At 44.6% G+C, this 25,535-nt stretch overlaps 1 long non-coding RNA gene across 1 annotated transcript in view; it reads right to left on the reverse strand.

Annotated features, from left to right (window-relative positions):
* Nucleotides 1-448: 448 nt before the first annotated feature.
* LOC130367998 (uncharacterized) overlaps nucleotides 449-25,535 on the reverse strand; it is a 32,540-nt gene continuing 7,453 nt past the window's right edge. Inside the window, exon 3 of the long non-coding RNA XR_008892254.1 lies at nucleotides 449-1,150. This is a non-coding gene — a long non-coding RNA (uncharacterized LOC130367998). The remainder of the gene's footprint in view (nucleotides 1,151-25,535) is intronic.

Genomic DNA, 25,535 nt, shown 5'->3' on the forward strand with positions numbered 1-25,535 from the left:
TAAAAATCAAATATTTCAATACAACTTCCTGAATTTAAAGTACCTTAAATTTTAAGTCCCCTCACTTTCATACTTACTCACTTGCATACGTCACACTCTTGTATACCGATAGATCTATCTATCTCCTATCTATCTTCTATCTATCTATCTATCTATCTCACATCTATCTATCTCATATCTATCTATCTATCTCATATCTATCTCATATCTATCTATCTCATATCTATCTATCTATCCATCTATCTCATATCTATCTCATATCTATCTCATATCTATCTCATATCTATCTATCTATCTATCCATCTATCCATCTATCTAACTGAAAAAGAAGATCAGCACAACGAACACACATGTCCACCAGGTACAAACCAGTATATAGCCTAGGTCCACAGGCTCCAAGTAGAACTACTGCAGCACTCCCAAATCATGAAGAATGGTGTATCTTTTATTAAATCTTATGTCAAGAAAAGCAATGTTTCATCTGCTCAGTTGCAGTCTCTCTCAGGTTTTCCCCATCCAGCTAAACTGGCATATCAGGGTAGGAGAAGAGCACATCCATCTTGCTGTAGGGGAACAACCATACTAGCTCTCATAGTCACTTGGCATGCATGCTAATGACTCAAACGTATGGAGCGCCATCTTGTATGAGGACAAATTATTGGGAGAACTGTAATAAGAGCAAGATGTGTCAATACAAACAATATGTAAAAATATAAGCAATATATGGAACAGAGGTCCTTGATATCTTATACATGTATGTATGTATGAGTGTGGTCCTTAATATGCACACTGGAAGATATACACATGTACTGTGGACAAAGCAATCTGGAAAGCCGTCTCCATCGGGGCTCCACCGTAGTTGGAACCCGTACCTCAAAGAGGCACAGGTCCGGCCACTGAGAGACCCTTGCTAACCAGGCAACTGTATTCAACACCCTCTCTGGCAGCATTCCATATACTCATGGCCATATAGAATGGAACTACACAAAGGACTGGCAAAAATGTAAATGTTACAGAGGACCCCTACAGTGCGTATGTTTCAGGATAATACCAGTAGTGACCAACAATAGTCGGCTTGACGCAAGTCCTTACAAATAAATGCAGTAATCCAGTAATAAAAATATGTTGACGCGAAATCGAAGCTCCGTCCCTGTAAATAAAGATAAAAAAACAGGAAATTTAAATCTCATACGGGTAAGTCATACATATAGGCATAAATATAGTCATACATACACGGATACTGGTCAGCTGACAGAAACTCAAGTTGTGGAGACTACCGTATATTCACTTACAATGGGGGAACCATAAAATCAACATCTAAGCCTTTTAGACGTAAGGTTTGCAATTATACACATTGGCCCTCATTTACTATTGCAAACCCGACATGTTTTGTCAGGTTGTGCGCCAGTTTCTGTCGCATTGCGCCAGAAATTCTGTCTGCGCCAGAATTTGCGCCAGATTTGAAGAAACCCCGACTAACTCTCCATTTTTTGCTAAGAAAACTTTTCCCAACATTTTCACAAAAACCCAACATATTTACTAAGGTTTCCACATAAAATGTGGTGGATTTGAGCTGAGAAAATCCAGAGAGATCAGAGCATGTGTAAAAAAAAAGCAAAGTTTAGGAAAAGTGGAAAATGTAGGGAAACCTTAGTAAATACCGTGGAAAATAAATTGTAGAGAATTAAAACCCACAAAGAAACCTACACAACACTCATTATATTGCCCCGTATTATTATAGTGGTCCAATCCCCGACCCTTATTTGGGATAGGGATTTGGTTAATGTGGGAGATTTTACAGCCCGGCTTCCCTTTCTGGGGTACCTGTGGTCTATACATCATGCAATGGCTCAGTGAATGTCTGGCAGCAGCAATGCCCCACTTCAGCCAGTGATAAACTGAGTGGCCATCTGACCTACTGAGTCCGGTCCAGGTGCAGGACATTGCTGCGGTCAGACATAGACTGAGCCGTGGCATGATGTATTGACCACAGGTAAGTATAAAAAAAACAAACGTCTACTTACCTCCCATCACTCCCTCGGTGCCTCCATTGTCCTGCTGAGCTTCTCCGTGCACTTCTCATCTGGAGGTACCTGTGTTCAATGCATCATGCTATGGCTCAGTAATTGTCTGGCTGCAGCGATTTCCTGCCTTGGCCAGTGATAAGCTGGGGCTCAATATGGCAGATGTAGGAGGTAAGTAGACTTTTTGATCAAAATGTATACTAAGAACATGTTAATTTTTTAAATTATGCTGAGAAGCAAGTAGATCAAATTACAAATGGTGGATGTGTGGCTGTGTTTCTCTTTTTGTGTTGCACATTTGTAGTCTCTCCCTTCTTCCATAGCCAGCACTCCGCTCCACCCATTTTGCCCAGGCGTTTTTAATTAGCATGGGGGTTTCCGCCTACCATTCTTCCAGCCCTCTGGCAGTGAGCACATGGTAGGTGGTCAAACTGGTGTGGTTCTCTGTGGCGGCCATTGTTTCTGTGATGCTTTGTCTGTGGGGCGGAGTGGCCCAGAGCCAATGGCTTGGTCAGGCAGTAGTGGGGCTGCCTGGCCACTGGGTCGCTCCCCCCATTGGGCACGGGGTCTCGGAGGCAGTGGTCGCCGCCGGGCTCTACGCCAGTGTCAGGTTAGGGACCCACTCTAACTAGGTGGCCTTGACGTGGCGAGTGGGCTTGTACTTTTTGATCAAAATGTATACTAACAACCTGCTAGTTTTTGAAATTATGCTGAGAAGCAAGTAGATCAAATTACAAATGGTGGATGTGCGGCTGTGTTTCTCTTTTTGTGTTGCACAGAGGTAAGTAAATGTTTGTTATAACTGACACAATGGAATTTAATTGCCACAATGGCAATTTGATAACCTCCCCCCCCCCATCCTGGAGTACTCTCTTAATGTAGTTAAAGTGAGCAACACAAGTTTGATGTCATAGTAAACTGCTAGTCTGCACTGGTGTAACATATAGTCACTGAGCAGTATTGTAACGTTTAGTCACTGAGCAGGGGTGTAACGTGTAGTCACTGAGCAGTGGTGTAACGTATAGTCACTGAGCAGTGGTGTCAAACATAGTCACTGAGCAGTGGTGTAACGTATAGTCACTGAGCAGTGGTGTAGCACATAGTCACTGAGCAGTGGTGTAATGTATAGTCACTGAGCAGTGGTGTAACGTATAGTCACTGAGCAGTGGTGTAATGTACAGTCACTGAGCAGTGGTGTACTGTATAGTAACTGAGCAGTGGTGTAACGTATAGTCACTGAGCAGACACACTGCGATGTGCGAGTCGCCGTGTGCATGCGCAGTATACTCGCACATCAAGGCTTCTCTCGGCCTAGCTCAGGGAGCAAGGGGAGCGGCCGCGATGTGTGTGAGTACACAGCACATGGGCGGCAACTCGCACATCGCAGCAGTGTGTCTGCTCGTAGCGGCGTATTGCCGCTCCAAGCAGGCACTTCTAAAGGCACCCTGTAGGGGTCCTTCAGCAGCGGATCTGCAGCATAAAATACGCTGTGGATCCACTTGTCTGAACATACCCTTAGGCTTCTTCAGACATGTGACACACAACATAAGCCCCAGACCATCCCACTACCCACAGAGGATTCTATTGTGACCTGAGTTTGGTTCACTTGAGCTGAAGGGAGTCAGGGTGTAATGCATAGTCACTGAGCAGTGATGTAGCATATAGTCTCCGAGCAGTGGTGTAACGTATAGTGACTGAGCAGGGATGTCAAACCAAGTCACTGAGCAGTGGTGTAACGTATAGTCACTGAGCGGTGGTGTAATGTATAGTGACTGAGCGGTGGTGTAATGTATAGTCACTGAGCAGTGATGTAACGTATGGTCACTGAGCAGTGGTGTAACGTATAGTCACTGAGCGGTGGTGTAATGTATAGTGACTGAGCGGTGATGTAATGTATAGTCACTGAGCACTGATGTAGCATATAGTCTCCGAGCAGTGGTGTAACGTATAGTGACTGAGCAGGGATGTCAAACATAGTCACTGAGCAGTGGTGTAACGTATGGTCACTGAGCAGTGGTGTAACGTATAGTGACTGAGCGGTGGTGTAATGTATAGTGACTGAGCGGTGGTGTAATGTATAGTCACTGAGCAGTAGTGTAACGTATGGTCACTGAGCGGTGGTGTAACGTATAGTCACTGAGCGGTGGTGTAACGTATAGTCACTGAGCGGTGGTGTAACGTATAGTCACTGAGCAGTGGTGTAATGTATAGTCACTGAGCGGTGGTGTACTGTATAGTCACTGAGCAGTGATGTCAAACATAGTCATTAAGCAGTGGTGTAACGTATAGTCACTGAGCAGTGGTGAAATGTATATCAACTGAGCAGTGGTGTAACGTATAGTCACTGAGCAGTGGTGTAAAGTATAGTCACTGAGTGGTGGTGTAATGTATAGTGACTGAGCAGTGGTGTAACGTATAGTCACTGAGCAGTGGTGGAATGTATAGTCACTGAGCAGTGATGTCAAACATAGTCACTGAGCAGTGGTGTAACGTATAGTCACTGAGCGGTGGTGTAATGTATAGTCACTGAGCGGTGGTGTACTGTATAGTCACTGAGCAGTGATGTCAAACATAGTCATTAAGCAGTGGTGTAACGTATAGTCACTGAGCAGTGGTGAAATGTATATCAACTGAGCAGTGGTGTAACCTATAGTCACTGAGCAGTGGTGTAAAGTATAGTCACTGAGCAGTGGTGTAACGTATAGTCACTGAGCAGTGGTGTAATGTATAGTCATTGAGCAGTGGTTTAACGTATAGTCACTGAGCAGTGGTGTAACATATAGTCACTGAGCAGACACACTGCGATGTGTGAGTTGCCGTGCGCATGCACAGTATACTCACACATCAAAGCTGCTCTCGGCCTAGCTCAGGGAGCAAGGGGAGCGGCCGTGATGTGTGTGAGTACACCGCACATGGGCGGCAACTCGCACATCGCAGCAGTGTGTCTGCTTGTAGCGGTGTATTGCCGCTCCGAGCAGGCACTTCTAAAAGCACCATGTAGGGGTCCTTCAGCAGCGGATCTGCTTGTCTGAACGTACCCTAAGGCTTCTTCAGACATGTGACACACAACATAAGCCCCAGACCATCCCACTACCCACAGAGGATTCTATTGTGACCTGAGTTTGGTTCACTTCAGCTGAAGGGAGTCAGGGTGTAATGCATAGTCACTGAGCAGTGGTGTAACGTATAGTGACTGAGCAGGGATGTCAAACATAGTCACTGAGCAGTGGTGTAACGTATGGTCACTGAGCAGTGGTGTAACGTATGGTCACTGAGCAGTGGTGTAACGTATAGTCACTGAGCGGTGGTGTAATGTATAGTCACTGAGCAGTGATGTAGCATATAGTCACTGAGCAGTGGTGTAACGTATAGTCACTGAGCAGACACACTGCGATGTGTGAGTTGCCGTGCGCATGCACAGTATACTCGCACATCAAGGCTGCTCTCGGCCTAGCTCAGGGAGCAAGGGGAGCGGCCGTGATGTGTGTGAGTACACCGCACATGGGCGGCAACTCGCACATCGCAGCAGTGTGTCTGCTTGTAGCGGCGTATTGCCGCTCCGAGCAGGCACTTCTAAAAGCACCATGTAGGGGTCCTTCAGCAGCGGATCTGCTTGTCTGAACATACCCTTAGGCTTCTTCAGACATGTGACACACAACATACGCCCCAGACCATCCCACTACCCACAGAGGATTCTATTGTGACCTGAGTTTTGTTCGCTTGAGCTGAAGGGAGTCCGGGTGTTACCGCCATAGTCTACATACTAAAATACAGCCATATCATGGCCATCAGAATGCGGCCTTTCTCTAGATGACCCTGTGCTCCAATACCTCTGGTCTCCATAGCTGACATTATTGGCTTCTCTCTGCAGTGGGCTCTGTATGGTTGGTTTTCACAGTTTCCATGGTGAGTTTTGCATTGTTGTAAGGAAAACTCTGTGTAAGAGACAGGGAGGGACTGTTCTGCATTCAAGGTTTAGGCTGGTGACTGGAATTATTTTTCCCATGAAAGAGGGTAAAGTATTTATATTAAAAGGCCTGGGCATAACTACCAGGTTATCCAGTACAGAGGCTGCTATTGGGCCCAACAACTAGGTGTAGTTAGTGATGACTAGAGAAAAATGTTCCCCAACCAGCAAGCCTCCAGCTGCTGCAAAACTACAATTCTCAGCATTCCCACACAGCCAAAGGCGGCACCCTGGTTGGAAAACACTGCTATAGACAATAGAAGGAGGAGTAGCTTTTTGCATTATTCCTGTGCTATTATCCCTGTACTGTGACATCACTGTGTGTATAATACCTGTACTGTGACATCACTGTGTGTATTATCCCTGTACTGTGACATCACTGTGTGTATAATACCTGTACTGTTACATCACTGTATGTATTATCCCTGTACTGTGACATCACTGTGTGTATAATACCTGTACTGTTACATCACTGTGTGTATTATCCCTGTACTGTGACATCACTGTGTGTATTATCCCTGTACTGTGACATCACTGTGTGTATAATACCTGTACTGTGACATCACTGTGTGTATAATACCTGTACTGTGACATCACTGTGTATTATCCCTGTACTGTGACATCACTGTGTGTATTATTCCTGTATTGGAACATCACTGTGTATTATTCCTGTATTGTGACATCACTGTGTGTATTATCCCTGTACTGTGACATAACTGTGTGTATTATCCCTGTACTGTGACATCACTGTGTGTATTATCCCTGTACTGTGACATCACTGTATGTATTATCCCTGTACTGTGACATCACTGTGTGTATTATTCCTGTATTGGAACATCACTGTGTATTATTCCTGTATTGGAACATCACTGTGTATTATCCCTGTACTGTAACATCACTGTGTATTATCCCTGTACTGTGACATCACTGTGTATTATCCCTGTACTGTGACATCACTGTGTATTATCCCTGTACTGTAACATCACTGTGTATTATCCCTGTACTGTAACATCACTGTGTATTATCCCTGTACTGTGACATCACTGTGTATTATCCCTGTACTGTGACATCACTGTGTGTATTATCCCTGTACTGTGACATCACTGTGTGTATTATCCCTGTACTGTGACATCACTGTGTATTATCTCTGTACTGTGACATCACTGTGTATTATCCCTGTACTGTGACATCACTGTGTATTATCCCTGTACTATAACATCACTGTGTATTATCTCTGTACTGTGACATCACTGTGTGTATTATCCCTGTACTGTGACATCACTGTGTATTATCTCTGTACTGTGACATCACTGTGTGTATTATTCCTGTACCGTGACATCTAGAGATGAGCGAACTTTAGAAAAATTGGATTTGGCCAATCCGTCAAATTTTTCGAAAAAATTAGTTTTGATCCGAATTTATTTACAGCGAATCTATATTAAAATCAGCTATTTCTAGCCTACATACAGCCTCAATAGGGGTGTAGAACACTTTGCTGTGTACTAACACGCATATGGAGTGTGCTGGGGTAGTGAAATAATACTGTTATTCAGAATAACATGCAGATTACCGGCATTGCTTTTAGAATCACTGTCGCAGAACGTCACGATGACAGAGCCTTGAGGTCGCATCAGTGTCAGGAGACCATATAGTGGCTGAATGACACAGCGTGGAGGTGTTGGCAGCATGAGGAGACCATATAGTGGCTGAATGACACAGTGTGGAGGTGTTGGTAGCATGAGGAGACCATATAGTGACTAAATGACACAGCATGGAGGTGTTGGTAGCATGAGGAGACCATATAGTGGCTGAATGGCACAGCCAGGAAATGGCCGCAGCATGAGTAGACACTAGGCCTTCACAATCCCTAATATTATAAGATGAATTCTGAATTTTAAACCGAAGATTTTGGGTAGCTAGTGCTACCATAACAACATTTTTCTTCACAGACCCAGGCCCAGCAGCATCAATAAACCATATATTGCCTGAATGGCACAGTCTGGAGTTGGCTGAAGCATGAGGAGACCATATAGTGTCTGAATGGCACAGCCTGGAGTTGGTGGCAGATGAGGAGACAATAGGGCCTCACAATCTCTAATAATAAAAGATGAACTTTGAAATTTCAATTGAAGATGTATGGTACCTAGTGCTACAATAAACATATATAGGTAAAGTCCTAGGCCCTGTAGCATCACTAAACCATGTAGTTTCTATATGACACATACAGGAGCAGGCAGCAGCATGAGTACACAAGAGGGGTTCACAACCACTAACATTAACCCCTTAAGGACTTAGCCCTTTTTCACCTTAAAGGGGTACTCTGTCCCTAGACATCTTATCCCCATCTTATCCAAAGGATAGGGGATAAGATGTCAGATCGCCGCGGTCCCGCTGCTGGGGAGCCCCGGGATCCCCGCTGTGCCACCCCGCTATCATTACAGCACAGAGCGAGTTCGCTCTGTGCGTAATGACGGGCGATACAGGGGACGGAGCAGCGTGATGTCATGGCTCCGCCCCTCGTGACATCACGGCCCGCCCCCTTAATGCAAGTCTATGTCCATAGACTTGTATTGAAAGGGGCGGACTGTGATGTCACGAGGGGCGGAGCTGTGACGTAACAATGCTCCGGCCCCTGTATTGCCCGTCATTACGTGCAGAGCGAACTCGCTCTGTGCTGTAATGATAGCACGGTGGCACAGCAGGGATCCCGGGGCTCCCCAGCAGCGGGCCCGCGGCGATCTGACATCTTATCCCCTATCCTTTGGATAGGGGATAAGATGTCTAGGGGCGTAGTACCCCTTTAAGGACTTGGCCATTTTTTGCAATTCTGACCACTGTCACTTTAAACATTAATAACTTTGGAATGCTTTTAGTTATCATTCTGATTCTGAGACTGTTCTTCTGTGACATATTCTACTTTAACATAGTGGTAAATTTTTGTGGTAACTTGCATCCTTTCTTGGTGAAAAATCCCAAAATTTGATGAAAAAATTGAAAATTTTGCATTTTTCTAACTTTGAAGCTCTCTGCTTGTAAGGAAAATGGATATTCAAAATAAAAAAAAATTTTGGTTCACATATACAATATGTCTACTTTATGTTTGCATCATAAAATGTATGAGTTTTTACTTTTGGAAGACACCAGAGGGCTTCAAAGTTCAGCAGCAATTTTCACATTTTTCTCAAAATTCTCAAACTCACTATTTTTCAGTGACCAGTTCAGTTTTGAAGTGGATTTGAAGGGTCTTTATATTAGAAATACCCCACAAATGACCTCATTATAAAAACTGCACCCCCCAAAGTATTCAAAATGACATTCAGTGTTTTAACCCTTTAGGTGTTTCACAGGAATAGCAGCAAAGTGAAGGAGAAAATTCACAATCTTAATTTTTTACACTCGCATGTTCTTGTAGACCCAATTTTTTAATTTTTGCAAGGGGTAAAAAGGAGAAAATTTTTACTTGTATTCGAAACACAATTTTTCTCGAGTAAGGACATACCTCATATGTCCATGTAAAGTGTTCGGCGGGCACAGTAGAGGGCTCAGAAGGGAAGGAGCGACAAATGGTTTTTGGGGGCATGTCACCCCTAGGAAGCCCCTATGGTGCCAGAACAGCCAAAAAAAAAAAAAAACACATGGCAATCTATTTTGGAAACTAGACCCTTCGGGGAACGTAGCAAGGGGTAATGTGAACCTTAATACCCCACAGGTGTTTCACGACTTTTGCATATGTAAAAAAAAAAATGTTTTCCCTAAAATGTTTGATTTCCCAAAAGTTTTACATTCTTAAAAAGGGTAATAGCAGAAAATCCCCCCCAAAATATGAAGCCAAATTTCTCCCGATTCAGAAAAAACCCATATGGGAGTGAAAAGTGCTCTGCTGGCACAATACAGGTCTCAGAAGAGAAGGAGTCACATTTGACTTTTTGAAAGCAAATTTTGCTCTGGGGGCATGCCGCATTTAGGAAGCCCCTATGGTGCCTCGACAGCAAAAAAAAAAAAAAAAACACATGGCATACTATTTTGGAAACTAGACCCCTTGGGGAACGTAACAAGGGGTTAAGTGAATCTTTATACCCCACAGGTGTTTCACGACTTTTGCATATGTAAAAAAAATATTTTTTTTTTACCTAAAATGCTTGTTTTCCCAAAAATTTTACATTTTAAAAAAAGGTAAAAGCAGAAAACACCCCCAAAAATTTGTAACACATTTTCTCCCGAGTACGGCGATACCCCATATATTGCCCTAAGCTGTTGCCTTGAAATACGACAGGGCTCCAAAGTGAGAGCGCCATGCGCATTTGAGGCCTAAATTAGGGACTTGCATAGGGGTGGACATAAGGGTATTCTACGCCAGTGATTCCCAAACAGGGTGCCTCCAGCTGTTGTAAAACTCCCAGCATGCCTGGACAGTCAGTGGCTGTCTGGTAATACAGGGAGTAGTTGTTTTGCAACAGCTGGAGGCTCTTTTTTTGGAAACAGTGGCGTACCAGACGTTTTTCATTTTTATTGGGGAGGGGGGCTGTGTAGGGGTATGTGTATATGTAGTGTTTTTTATTTTATTTTGTGTTAGTGTAGTGTCGTGTTTTTAGGGTACAGTCGCACGGGCAGGGGTTCACAGTAGTTTCTCGCTGGCAGTTTGAGCTGCGGCAGAAAATTTGCCGCAGCTCAAACTTGCAGCCGGATACTTACTGTAAACCTCCGCCCATGTGAGCGTACCCTGTACATTCACATTGGGGGGGGGGGGGGGGACATCCAGCTGTTGCAAAACTACAACTCCCATCATGGGCTGACAGACTGTACATGCTGGGAGTTGTAGTTTTGCAACAGCTGGAGGCACACTGGTTGTGAAACACCGAGTTTGGTAACAATCTCTGTGTTTTGCAACCAGTGTGCCTTCAGCTGTTGCAAAAGCTACAACCCCCAGCATGTATGGACAGCGGAAGGGCATGCTGGGACTTGTAGTTATGCAACAGCTGGAGGCATACTACTTTGGCTGGGGATGCTGGTAAGGTGCCTTCGTGAACCTTGTCAGGCGACATGACCCACGCGGTCTATCAGGTAGATAGGTATTTCTTGTCATTTACCTGTCAGTTTAGTTTTTGCTTCTTAAATAGCAGGGGATTGGTGCATGTCAGACCGGCCATGAAGTTAGCCTTTCCGTGTCCATTTGAAGTAATGTCACAAGTAGGGATGGTAATAGGTATAGTTCAGTTAGTCTATTTGGCAGGGAATGTTATCATTCTCAGGTCGTTTCTTTACAGATGGACGTTACTACCACGGTTTCCAAGGTATAGTTACCACCTTTAGTAGTCACTAGTTGGTCAGGGCTACTCTTTCAGCACACTAGGTATGGTCTACTTCGGGTATGTGAAGATTGATGCTGGGTGTAGGATGTGTTATTTCAGGAATTGTATTCATCCTAGCATGGTTGCTTTTTGCCCTCTATAGGCGTGCCCTCATTGCTCGGTTATGGCACAACTCAGACCGCTATGATAGGGTAAGATCTTGTATAGGTATGTAGGCAATCTTTCCTGTCACTAGTACATGTATGGAGCCCCAAACACAAGTATAAAGCCTGATGGGCTGTATTTGTGTGAGGGGCGGAAGTAATTATCGCTCCCTAAACTTCAAGGTGGGGCTTATTGGGAACAGGTGGGGGCGTGTGTATATAACTCCCCCCTCTCCTACAGCGGCGGAGCACGTGTCGTTTGTGGAACCCTCCCAACCCTCCCTTATTTTATTCCTTTACTATAGGGCATGCCCTCTATAGGCGTGCCCTCATTGTGCGGTTATGGCACAACTCAGACCGTTATGCTAGGGTAAGCTCTTGTATAGGTATGTAGGCAATCTTTCCTGTCATTAGCATATGTATGGAGCCCTGAACACAAATATATATGTAATGTCCTAGGCCCAGCAGCATCACTAAACCATGTAGTTGCTGAATGACACAGACAGGAACAGTCAGCAGCACGAGTACACAAGAGGGTTTCATAACCCCTAAGATTGAAAGATCAATGTTGAAATCTCAATTATGCATGTATGTGAGCTAGTGCTAACATCCAAAAAGTTAAGGCCCAAGCCCAGCAGCATCACTAAGCCAAGTAGTTCCTGAAACAGACAGCCTGTCTCCCGTGATACGGTTCATGAAGTTCAGGCAGCTTGTTGATATGTATGAGGCAACGAAAAGCTATCTGCCCCTCTCTCAGTTGGCAGTGGAACGCTGCGGTATGATCAATTCAGTGTGTCTGTGTAACACACATAGACACGCAGCCATCCTCTCTCACTCTGCAGTGTATGGCATGAAATGAGCAGCCATAAAATGGCTGCCGATTATATTGCATCCTGCCTACCTCCCTTCCCGACTTGCCTTCCCGGCTTCCCAGCATCCCCTGCCCCATGTACTGACATGTGGATCCGCCATTTTAGGGGTCCTGGAGCCTAGAATGCTGAAAAATTGAGTTTAATTAAGCGATTTGTGCGATAGAATTGCGTAAATATTCGCATTTGTTGCGAATCGAATAAATCCTGAAATTCATAACGAATTCGGGTTCATCTGCTTCTTTTCCCTCATCTCTAGTGACATCACTGGGTGTATTATCCCTGTACTTTTACATGACTGTGTATTATTCCTGTACTGTGACATCACTGTGTGTATTATCTCTGTACTGTGACATCACTGTGTGTATTATCCCTGTATTGTGACATCACTGGGTGTATTATCCCTGTACTGTTACATCACTGTGTGTATTATCCCTGTACTGTGACATCAATGTGTGTATTATCCCTGTACTGAGACATCACTGTGTGTATTATCCCTGTACTGTGACATCACTGTGTGTATTTTCCCTGTACTGTGACATCACTGTGTGTATTATCGCTGTACTGTGACAGCACTGTGTGTATTATCCCTGTACTGTGACATCACTGTGTGTATTATCCCTGTACTGTGACAGCACTGTGTGTATTATCCCTGTACTGTGACATCACTGTGTATTATCCCTGTACTGTGACATCACTGTGTGTATTATCTCTGTACTGTGACATCACTGTGTGTATTATCCCTGTACTGTGACATCACTGTGTGTATTATCGCTGTACTGTGACATCACTGTGTGTATTATCGCTGTACTGTGACATCACTGTCTGTATTATCGCTGTACTGTGACATCACTGTCTGTATTATCGTTGTAGTGTGACATCACTGTCTGTATTATCCCTTTACTGTGACATCACTGTGTGTATTATCCCTGTACTGTGACATCACTGTGTGTATTATCCCTGTACTGTGACATCACTGTGTGTATTATCCCTTTACTGTGACATCACTGTGTATATTATCCCTGTACTGTGACATCACTGTGTGTATTATCCCTGTACTGTGACATCACTGTGTGTATTATCCCTGTACTGTGACATCACTGTGTGTATTATCCCTTTACTGTGACATCACTGTGTGTATTATACCTGTACTGTGACATCACTGTGTATTATACCTGTACTGTGACATCACTGTGTGTATTATCCCTTTACTGTGAAATCACTGTGTATTATCCCTGTACTGTGACATCACTGTGTATTATACCTGTACTGTGACATCACTGTGTATTATACCTGTACTGTGACATCATATTGTGTATTAACCCCATTCATTCGGCATGGCCAAGATAATAATAATTATCTACATGTTTGAACCACTCAGGTGGAGTCCTATTACAGGTTTAGCTATGGAATACCATCGGTACTTGATCACCCCTGTTAGGCTGCATTCACACTACGTTTGCAGCCTCGGCTGCCGGATCCGGCTGGTAAATTTCAAAACCGGGAGCTCCCATATCCAAGGCAGACCGGCGCCGAAACCCATTCACTGTAAAGTTGCCCCCCTGTAGGTAGCCCTGTGCCCCCCATAACCAAAAACACTATATACTACCTTCTCCCCCTTGCCGACGGGGCCTATATATATATATGAAATTTTATGTAAAAAATCTGAAATATGGCTAGTTATACATAAAAAACCTTTATTTTTGCAATGATACTATTGGTGATCGGTGTCTAAGCAGGGCCCTTGCTATAGACACATATATAATAAGACAATAAAAAATGATGATAAATAGAATAAAAATGAAACAATAAATGACCGGATAAAAAATTGGTATCAATAATAGTCTATATGCAGCCACCTATAGTCTTAGTTGGATACAGTCTTCAGACTTAAAAGTAGATAAGCCGGGAGACTGTATCCAACTAAGACTATAGGTGGCTGTATATAGACTATTATTGATACCAATTTTTCCAAGTTCTTTTCAGTTATAAATGTGTCATTGCCGTGTGCCGTAAGAGACTGTATCCTGTATTATGAATAAAGAGAAAAAAACCTTGCCAGCAGGCGCTCAGAGGTCCATAGGAGGTATCACACTTGAGTCATGTGGATAAAGTAAAGGCAACTTTATTGATGTACCGCAATGACTCGTTTCTGGGTACACACTACCCCTTCTTCAGATAGACATAGTACATCATGTACTATGTCTATCTGAAGAAGGGGTAGTATGTACCCAGAAACGAGTCATTGCTGTACATCAATAAAGTTGCCTTTACTTTATCCACATGACTCAAGTGTGATACCTCCCATGGACCTCTGAGCGCCTGCTGACAAGGTTTTTTTCTCTTCATTCATATTCCAGTTATCCACAGGATACCGGCGGTACTCCTGGGCCTTGGGCTGCACAGGATCCACAACCATCTTCTAAACCCCTATGTGGCGTGATATGCGTATTTCCTATACTCCTAAGGTGAGCGGCCACTCTAAAGAGCATGCACCTCCCTCCTGCTAGGAGCGTGGGTTGGGGGGGGGGGGTACAGTGCTATGGTACATGTTAGTACTATGGTACATGTTAGCGCTATATAAGCAATAGGATATAAATATATTCCCAGGTCCTCCTATTTATCATAAACGGCTCTTTATGTAGGAAAGTATTTTAGTCCTAAAAAGTACAATGGGATAAGTATAAGGACTACAGAGATTCCATTCACGTCTGGTCTTGAGCGTCCAAGGCTCCTTCGCCAGAACATTTCTACCATCCTCACCTGTGGCAAAGGGGCCTTATCAAAGGCAAGGCTCCTTTGACTCAGGTGAGGATGGTAGAAATGTTCTAGTAGAAGTTGTGCTAAATATGTTGAACTGGACTTCAAAGCTTCAGAGCTACGCCTCTGCTTGTGTATCGCCCCCCGAGCCCTGCTCACATAAAGCACTGTTTTTGTGCCTACCAAACGGGGCAGAACAAGGGGGTTACAGAGAAAAAAGGAACAGCTGAAATACGCGAACTCTGGGTCATTCATCGCAATGAAAACTAATTTAATTTGACATTTGATGTTTTTTGGTCTTTCGCTATTGAGAGAAGTGGCCAGGTCTAAGTGTTCTTGTGAGACCCAGATGGGGGATAGGACACAGCCTTGTCGCCCACAAGGCTCTCTAATGTGCCAGCCAACCCCGGGAAAACTGTGTCCCAGCAGCCAATCTGCTGCACATATCTTAGGTCACTGAGAAACACAGTCTAGACATGTGCGGGAATGGCAGCGCCCCAGGGCCACCAGTGAATGGGCTTTTGATAAACAAGACAGCTAGTTTCAGATACTCTATAGCAGGATTCATGCCATGGCGTTCACAACATCTGAAATCAAGGGAGTGACCCAGCGAAGATTTACTTCCAAGCACGGAGAATGGGCAGATGCAATAAACATACCACATAAGAAGATGACAGTGATCCCTCAACTTACAATGGCCTCAACATACAATGGTCTTTGGACAGTCCAGATCTGTGAAATATGTTAATGGCAGGAAGATCTGACCAATCAGAATGGGCATTCACTGGTAAAACCCCTGTATTACTGAAGTGCATGCACTGACTGGTGGCTGGAAGCGCCCCCTACAGTACAGGGAGGTACTACATGTTCTGTACTACTCTTTACCTGTGCCACAGTTAGCTGCTCCCTTAGACACCAGGTGAGGGCGGCTCCATATTACTTTTTTAGGACACTGGCCCTGATTTACTAAGAGTGTTGTGTAGGTTTCTTTGTGGGTATTAATTCCCTACAATTTTTTTCCACCGTATTTACTAAGGTTTCCCTACATTTTGCACTTTTCCCTACATTTTGCTTTTTTACACATGCTCTGATCTGTCGGGTTTCCCAAAGCTGAAATCCACAACATTTTCTGTGGAAACCTTAGTAAATAGGTTGTTTTTTTATTTTTTTTGTGAAAACGCCGGGAACACGCCCCTTTTTCGGTGACCACGCCCCTTTTTCGGGTTTTCTTAGTAAAATGGAGAGTTAGCCAGGTTTTTTTCAATTCTGGCGTAGACAGAGTTTCTGATGCAATGCGCCAGAATCTGGCGTACAACTCGACAAAACATGTCAGGTTTGCAATAGTAAATGAGGGCCACTGTGTGTACTGTACAGGACCCTGAAGAATAGTGTTGTTCGCGAATATTCGCAATGCGAATTTTATTCGTGAATATCGCATATTCACGAATTTGTGAATATTCGCGAATATAGCACTAAATATTCATAATTATATAGTTAATATAGTTTTTTTTTTTTTCACAGTACACATCACAGTGATCACCACTCTCTGCTTCCAGCTTGTGTGGTCTAAAGAAGGCTCTAATACTACTGTGTGAGACTGGCGTACAAATTTTCACATATGGGAAAATTTGCTAATTTTCGCATGTGCTAATTTTTGCACATGCGAATTTTCGTTTATGCTAATTTTTGCATATGCGAAAATATAACGCGAATATGCGAATTTAGCGAATATATGCCGAATATTTGTCCATATATTCGCGAATTCGAATGCTGCTCAACACTACTGAAGAAGCTCCTGTCCTCTACATAGACAGTTATTACAGCTCCCAGCAGATATTTCTTACTTTTATATGTAAGGATTTGCTTTATTTGTATTAGTTATCTACTTATTTTTCTTTAATCTTCACTTTTTCCTATTTTTGGATGACATTTTGGTGGCTTCAGGACCAATTTCCAGGTTTCCCTAGAGTTATGGTCTGAACTTGTATGTTGGTCGTCCTGGAACCATCTAATATTGTAATTTGAGGGACCACTGTACATGAAAAGGGACATGGCAAACATGGCTATCCTCTCCGCGCTGTCAACTCCTGTTAAACTCTAAAATAGGAATATTTTTAGTCATGTCTGTTTCTGTGGAATCTGCACGACAGACAATGTGGCTACAAATTCCATCCTAGCTATTGTCAGCTTTTCTAAAGTACCGAATGGAGCATCTGCCATATTATTTGGCCGATACAAGAGCAAGAGCAAAGATATCACTAGCTAAATTGACAAATATTCCAGACAAGATTTTAGGAACATTTGTTACTCCCTCCCTCTCCCCCATGGTGGCCTTACTTGTTGTCACTCTGCTCTCTGGGAAATTGATACCTTTAAAATGCTAAACAGAAATTTTAGTAACGTTAAAGACTTTATTATTCCCTTAGTGCCACAGTTATTTTGTCCTTGAGGAAACATTGAACTTTTTGTGCTTTTTGCATCCCTGACTTCCAAGAGCCAAAACTTTTTAAGGGTAGGGTCAGAACGAGCGCATCAGCATCGTATTTCATGATGTGGATGCGTCAACAGCAGTCACAAGCCTGAGCTCCCTGCTGCGGCTGAGTAGCTCTGTGTGTCCGCTCGTGTCTGCCAGCGGGACACTCAGAGCTGGCCGCAGCAGGGAGCTCGCTCTGCTTTCACTCCGAGACTGCCGGTGGGGCATGCACTCCGTGTGACCCTAAAGAGGTAGTCCAACATCAGGTGAAGAAAAAATTCTGCAGAAGCATATAGCATTATTTACCTGGCTGCGTTCTGAAACCACCACAATGCATTTTATTTTGTAGATATATACCTCCTTTCAGCTGAAACCACTTTTCACTATTTCCTGGTTGAGCAGTTGCTCAGTAATACAATTACCAAAATGCATTGCTTTCCCACAGTCTCGACATGAGGCTGGATATCCGTCTTTAGATGAGAAGTGGTTGAAAGAGCACTGTCAGATACAAAAACTTTTGATATGTTGTACATCTTGGCAAAACATTAACCTTTCTAATATACTTCATAAGATAATGTTATCTTTCTATAAAAATAATGGCTTATAAAAATGATCACTAGGGGACCCCAAGTCATACAGAACATAACCCTGTCCAGTTGAAGCACCATCTTTGTCCCAGCTGAAGCACAGGCTGGGACAAAGTCCAGAAAGTGAAGGTGGGACTAGCACTCCTCTGTTCTCACTCCTGTCCTGTCAGGCTGCAACATGAAAACAGAGAGGAGGGGGTTACAGAGCAGCCTGCTGTGATTGGATGAAGAGATTCAGCACAGCACAGCAGACTCAGGGAGGAAGATAAGTCATACAGATTGAGGACATGCCCCCCCCCCCCCTAAGCACAGGATGAAAAACCAAGTGAGCATAAAAAAAAAGATATTTGTGAGAGAAATATAGGTGCTAAGTACAGGATCAAGATTAGGTACTGAGTAACTTTTTTTTAGTGGCATATGACAGGTACTCTTTAAATATTATTTTCTGACTAATTTTGTAACTTTACAAGGGCTTGTTTTTTGTGGGATGAGTTGTACTTTTAACGTCAATTTTCTGGGGGTACTTATAATGTATTGAGGAAAGAAAAACGTATGAGGGGTTGAGAGGAGAACCAGGGCCGGATTATCATTGGAGCTTTAGGAGCTACTGCTCCGGGCCCCGCACCGCCAGGAAAGAAAGGGGCCTGCTCCCTCTGCATCATACAGGTCCCTGGTCAGCATTCACTAGAAAACAGGGATCTCCCCACAGAACATAATGGCAGTGACTGCCCGATCAGGACCTGCTTTGTACCTTCTATATGCTGGAGAGGGTGATATCTTTGAGGACCTGTGGTGATGTCACGATCAAGTGACGGGGGGCGGTGCTAAAGTTCCCGTAGCAGACAGGAGAGTAGTGTGGTGAGTTTTTCCTGCAATCGGTGGGTGTGAAGTCACTGTATACAGCAGTGTTTCCTAACCAGGGTGCCTCCAGCTGTTGCATAACTACAACTCCCAGCATGCTAGAGGCACCCTGGTTGGAAGACACTAATACACAGTATATACATGTCAGCTCCAGAGCTGTACTCACTATTCTGCTGGTGGGGTCACTGTTTACATCAGTGTTTCCCAACTAGGATCCCTTCAAGGGTTACAAAACTCCTAGCATGCCTAGAAAGCCAAAGCCTGTCAAAGGCTGTTTAGGCATGCTGGGAGTGGTAGTTTTGCAACATCTGGAGGCTGGTGGGGTCAGTGTATACATACATTACATTACTTATCCTGTACTGATCCTTAGTTACTGATGCTGGGTGTAGCAACTAGAGATGAGCGAACTTACAGTAAATTCGATTCATCACGAACTTCTCGGCTCGGCAGTTGATGACTTATCCTGCATAAATTAGTTCAGCTTTCAGGTGCTCCCGTGGGCTGGAAAAGGTGGATACAGTCCTAGGAGACTCTTTCCTAGAACTGTTTCCACCTTTTCCAGCCCACCGGAGCACCTGAAAGCTGAACTAATTCATGCAGGATAAGTCATCAACTGCCGAGCCGAGAAGTTCGTGACAAATCGAATATACTGTAAGTTCGCTCATCTCTAGTAGCAACCAATGGTCGTTGACAAAAAGCAACACCTACTGGCAACTGGCTAGGTGGTATGGCTACCAGCAACTGTCTGGGTGGAACAACCAGTGGCGGCTGGCTGGATGGAGCTGGGAACGGTATACCCCAATACATGGTAGGCTGCTGAGATGGGAACAAAGGAACGTCCATAGTGGGATGAATTCCTTCCCCCCGCACATATTCTCTCATTGGCCTTGTTGGAGATGGAGTAGAAGTAGCAGGAGGAGCAGAAGGAGTAAGAGGAAATGGGCCAAGCACATCTTCTTTCAGACACACTTTTATCCTATTCCTGTGGACCACCTGTGGCTCGAACCCGTCCTTCTGTATCTCGTACACATCCGTTTTGGGATAAGGGACTGCAGTGATGGTGTATGGCTCCGTTTCCCACAAGGAGTCCAGTTTATGGGTTCTAGGAAATTTTCTGAGCCACACTTTATCTCCAAGCTGTAAGGGCTGAGCCGAACCATGTTGATTATAATCTTTCTGCTGGCGTTCATGAACTTCATCCATTTTCTTCTCAACAATGTCTTTGGCTTCCTCAATTCTTCGTTGATGCTCTGACACCCAACCTTGGGAAACCTGAGGAGAATTGTTGAAAGGTGCCTGTAGCCCGAAGGTTCGATCCTTTGGCAATTGGCCGTGTCGGCCCATCATCAGGAAAATAGGCGTGTACCCCATGGAGCAGTGGATAGTGTTGTTGTAAATTTCTAGGAGTTCAGGCAACAACTGAGGCCACTCTTTGTGCTTTGAAACAGAGACAGCTCTAAGCATTTGAATGAACACTTGATTGATCCTCTCGCAGAGTCCATTCCACTGGGGATGGTAGGCCGTCGTCCGGAGCTTCTTGCAATCATGCAACTGGCAAAGTTCCTGGAACAACTGGGCTTCAAAGGCGGTTCCCCGATCCGTGAGGACCGATTCGGGACACCCCAGAGGTTGGATCCAATGTCAATAGAAGAGCTGAGAGGCGGTCTTGGCGGTAAGATCCTTGACAGGGACCACGACCACCCACTTGGAATAATGATCCACCATAGTTAGAGCATGACAATAGCCAGATCGAGTGGGGGCCAGCTTCACATTATCCAAGGCAACAATTTGATTCGGCCTTTCTGTACAGATGGGATGTAAAGGGGCTCTTGTGTCCCTTCGGGGGTTCTTTATCACGTTGCACACGGAGCACTCGGCACACCATTTCTCGATGTCTCCCCGGATCCCAATCCAGTAAAATCTCCTTCTGACGGTGATCTCTGTCTTATGGACCCCGAAGTGTCCGGATTGATCGTCATAGGCATTCAGGAACATGGCTGCATCTCTTCTGGGAACCACAATCTGGTATATGCGGTCTCTGGAAACTGGGTCCAGGGAATTTCGGTAGACCAGCCCTTTGTGCAGGAACAGGCGATTCCTCTGCCACCACAGCCGCTTTAACTCGAAGTCCCTGTGGGCCTTGCGCACCCGAGTGGGCACTTTCTTGTGGAGGCAATAGTCTAGGAGGTCCCCGATAACCCGGCTTTCATCCTGAAGTGTCTTCCAGGTGGATAGATCTTCAGGGACTTTGGGAGATTCAGGTCCGTCACCTGCCTGGGCAGTTAGAGCACTCTGGCCCACGTACCTTCGGTAGAAGGGAGGCATTTCCACATCTTCCCACACATCCTCAGCTGGAGGTGCTTCTCCCGGGGCCATACGAGAAAGTACATCCGCATTAACATTGGTTTTTCCGCTGCGATACTTAATGTTGAAATCATAGTTGGCCAACCGAGAGGCCCAACGCTGTTCCAGCTCTCCCAACTTAGCAGTGTTCAAATGGGCCAAGGGGATGTTATCAGTGTAGACCGTGAAAGGGGTAGCAGCCAGATAGTCCTTAAACTTCTCAGTAATGGCCCAGACCAGGGTCAGAAGCTTCGGCTTGAAGGAGCTATAGTTGGCATCATTTTTCTCAGCACCTATTTGCCATCTTGCACTTGAGATAAGACCGCCCCCAGACCTTCAAAGCTAGCGTCTGTGTACAAATGGAACGGCAGGCTGTAATCAGGATACGCCAAAATGGGGGGTTCTGTGAGGAGGTATTTCAGGGCTCGAAAGGCATCTTCCTGTTCATCAGCCCACTGTATGGGGAGCCTCCCATTATAATTATCCCGGGCAGTTCCTCTCAGTAATTCGGTTGAGGGTCCAGCAATTTGAGCAAAATGGGGGATGAAGCGTCGGTAATATCCAGCAAATCCCAGGAAACTTCAGACGTCTCGCACCTTCCTGGGTGTAGGCCACTCTTTCACAGCATTCACTTTGTCTGGATCAGGCTGGACTCCTTGATCACTGACGACATGTCCCAGATAGTGTACTTGCGGCTTTAGCAAGTGACATTTAGAAGGTTTAACCTTGAGTCCATGTTTGATAAGGACTTGGAAAACTTCTTTCAGGTGTTCCTGATATGTCCGAGAATAGACGATGACATCATCTAAATACAACAGGACACTCTGGAAGTTAGGATGCCCCAAGCATTGCTCCATCAGGTGTTGAAAGTAGCTTGTGCATTGCACAGTCCAATGGGCATACTTTTGAACTCTAGGGTCCCATAGGGGTCACAAATGTGGTCTTCTCTCTATCCTCTTCTGCAATCGGCACCTGCCAGTAGCCGCTCGTCAGATCCAGTGTGGAAAAGTAGGCGGCCGACCCCAATGCAGTCAAAGATTCTTCGATGCGAGAGAGAGGATAGGCATCCTTATGAGTTATGCTGTTCAATTTCCAGTAATACACGCAAAAGCTGATAGTCCCATCTTTTTTCTTCACCAGGACCAAAGGTGCAGCCCAAGGACTTTGGCTTTCTTGGATGACATCGGCCTCTCATTTCCACGAGCATTTTCTTTATGGTCTGATACATCCCAGGAGCCACAGGGCGATGTCTCTCTTTAACCCCTTAAGGACTCAGGGTTTTTCCGTTTTTGCACTTTCGTTTTTTCCTCCTTACCTTTTAAAAATCATAACCCTTTCAATTTTCCACCTAAAAATCCATATTATGGCTTATTTTTTGCGTCGCCAATTCTACTTTGCAGTGACATTAGTCATTTTACCCAAAAGTGCACGGCGAAGCGGAAAAAAAAATCATTGTGCGACAAAATCGAAAAAAAAATGTCATTTTGTAACTTTTGGGGGCTTCCGTTTCTACGCAGTGCATATTTCGGTAAAAATTACACCTTATCATTATTCTAGTAATACCCAAAAAAATTACACAGAGACATAAAATAGTGAAAAAGTATATATAGTCTTTATTATTAGTGACTGATTTTTAAAAACAGAATTTAAAAGGAACCACAATGGACAGACCACTAAGGCGTCTGGATGAGGGACAGAAGCAAAACTGGGCTACAGAACATCAATAAGAAATGGGAGATAATGAAGTGACCCCCATCCGGGTGTATATACATGTAAAAGGTATAGGCTGTACAGAAATATACTAGCAATTAAATACCAACATATGTAAACATATACACTCAGGATAACTATATAGATGTAAATCCCGTATTGCACAATGCCCAGGGAGAAAAAATATGACCGCACCACGGAACAAAATAAAGTATGCAATTATGAGAGTGATAAAAGGGTGAAAGAGTAGAGAGTCCCAGGAACCGGGATTAAACCATACACCAATGTTCAGCAATCACCAAGGTCCTGGAAAATATGACTCAAATATTAATCACCCATCTCACATCACAAGGGCATACAGCGGACATCTTACCCTAATACAGAACTCCACCCCTACAACGTTGTTTCGCAAAAAGCTTCCTCAGGGAGTATATGGTATGAAAATATTCTGTAGGTCCATTAGGTCATTATTCTGTAGGTCCATACGGTTAAAATGATACCCTACTTATATAGGTTTGATTTTGTCGCACTTCTGGAAAAAATCATAACTACATGCAGGAAAATTTATACGTTTAAAAATGTAATCTTCTGACCCCTATAACTTTCTTATTTTTCCATGTACAGGGCGGTATGAGGGCTCATTTTTTGCGCCGTGATCTGAAGTTTTTATCGGTATGATTTTTGTTTTGATCGGACTTTTTGATCACTTTTTATTCATTTTTTTAATGGTATAAAAAGTGACCAAAATACGGTTTTTTGGACTTTGGAATTTTTTTGCGCGTACGCCATTGACCGTGCGGTTTAATTAATGATATATTTTTATAGTTCGGACATTTACGCACGCGGCGATACCACATATGTTTATTTATTTATTTTTTTACACAGTTTTATTTTTTTTATGGGAAAAGGGGGGTGATTCAAACTTTTATTAAATGACCTTTATTAACACTTTTTTTTAACTTTTTTTTTGCAGTGTTATAGGTCCCATAGGGACCTATAACACTGCACACACTGATCTCCTATGCTGATCACTGGCATGTATTAACACGCCTGTGATCAGCATTATCGGCGCTTGACTGCTCCTGCCTGGATCTCAGGCACGGAGCAGTCATTCGTCGATCGGACACCGAGGAGGCAGGTAAGGGCCCTCCCGGTGTCCGATCAGCTGTTCGGGACGCCGCGATTTCACCGCGGCGGTCCCGAACAGCCCGACTGAGCAGCCGGGTCACTTTCAGTTTCACTTTAGAAGCGGCGGTCAGCTTTGACCGCCGGTTCTAAAGGGTTAATACCGCACATCGCCGCGATCGGCGATGTATGGTATTAGCCGCGGGTCCCGGACGTTGATGAGCGCCGAGACCGACGCGATATGATGCAGGATCGCGGCGCGATCCCTCTTCATATCGCGGGAGCCGGCGCAGGACGTAAATATACGTCCTGCGTCGTTAAGGGGTTAATGGCTGGATTGTCCCCAGTGAGAATCCTATGTTTGATCATGGTGGTCCTGCCGAAGTCTGTGGGAAACTTGCTGAAAGCTTCCTGTTATCTCTTAGTTACCTGGATGACTACTTCCACCTGTTCCTTGGGGGTATCTTCGCCTCCTATTTGCAGTTGGCTCCACCAAGGTTCCGCAGGATTCTGGTCAGGTCCTCGTTGAGCCACTTGTGACTTAGAGACCACATCTCTGAGATCCAAATGGTTCAAGGTAGCCACTGGGGTATACTTGGGTAGTTGGACCGCAACTTGAGAGAGGTTAATAAGTCTCACTGGAACCTTCTCATTACGTACTGTTACCAGGCTTCTAGCGGCTCACACCAAGGGGCAATCTTCCAGTAGAAGGGGTTCCAAGAGCGCTTGGTAATCTTGATTTTTCATCCCGGGTCGGGCACGACACCAAATAACTGTCTCCATCTGTGGCTGTAGACTAACGGCTCGGATATCTTGAATCCTTACTCGACAGATTTCTCCTTGATGATTCACGAACTTCTGTTCTGCTTGGAGGATTTTGAGGTGGTGTTGGGCAGCTTGCCGGCCTGGAGGTGACAGGTGAGGGAGAGATGCATGTAGTGCACAGACAATATCATCAAAACAGTGCCTCATAATATTCATGCCTAAAATGAAATCAGCTGCCCCCTCATCCCTAACATTTGTGACAATCACCCCCTGTCTTCCTAACACATGCTTTCCCACCTGCACCGTGGGCTCCCAGTAGCCATGCCTGGGTACTGGTTTCCTGTTCCCTGCGATTACTCTAAACTCCGCTTCCTGAGGTTCACACAACCTTTCTGGGCCCCAATACTTATAGAAAACCCCCCTGCGGAATAGTGGATACCTGAGACCCCGTATCTATCAGAGCTTGGAACCGGATACCTTCAACCATCACCTGTACATAAGGACAAGAAGCTACATACATAGACAGTCCCTTCTTGTCACTGGTTGATTCTGGACCTTCAGCCGCTACTCCTGGGGTGCGGTCCTCGACCCCAGGGGAT

Source organism: Hyla sarda, chromosome 4 (assembly GCF_029499605.1).
Source record: "Hyla sarda isolate aHylSar1 chromosome 4, aHylSar1.hap1, whole genome shotgun sequence".
NCBI lineage: Eukaryota > Metazoa > Chordata > Amphibia > Anura > Hylidae > Hyla > Hyla sarda.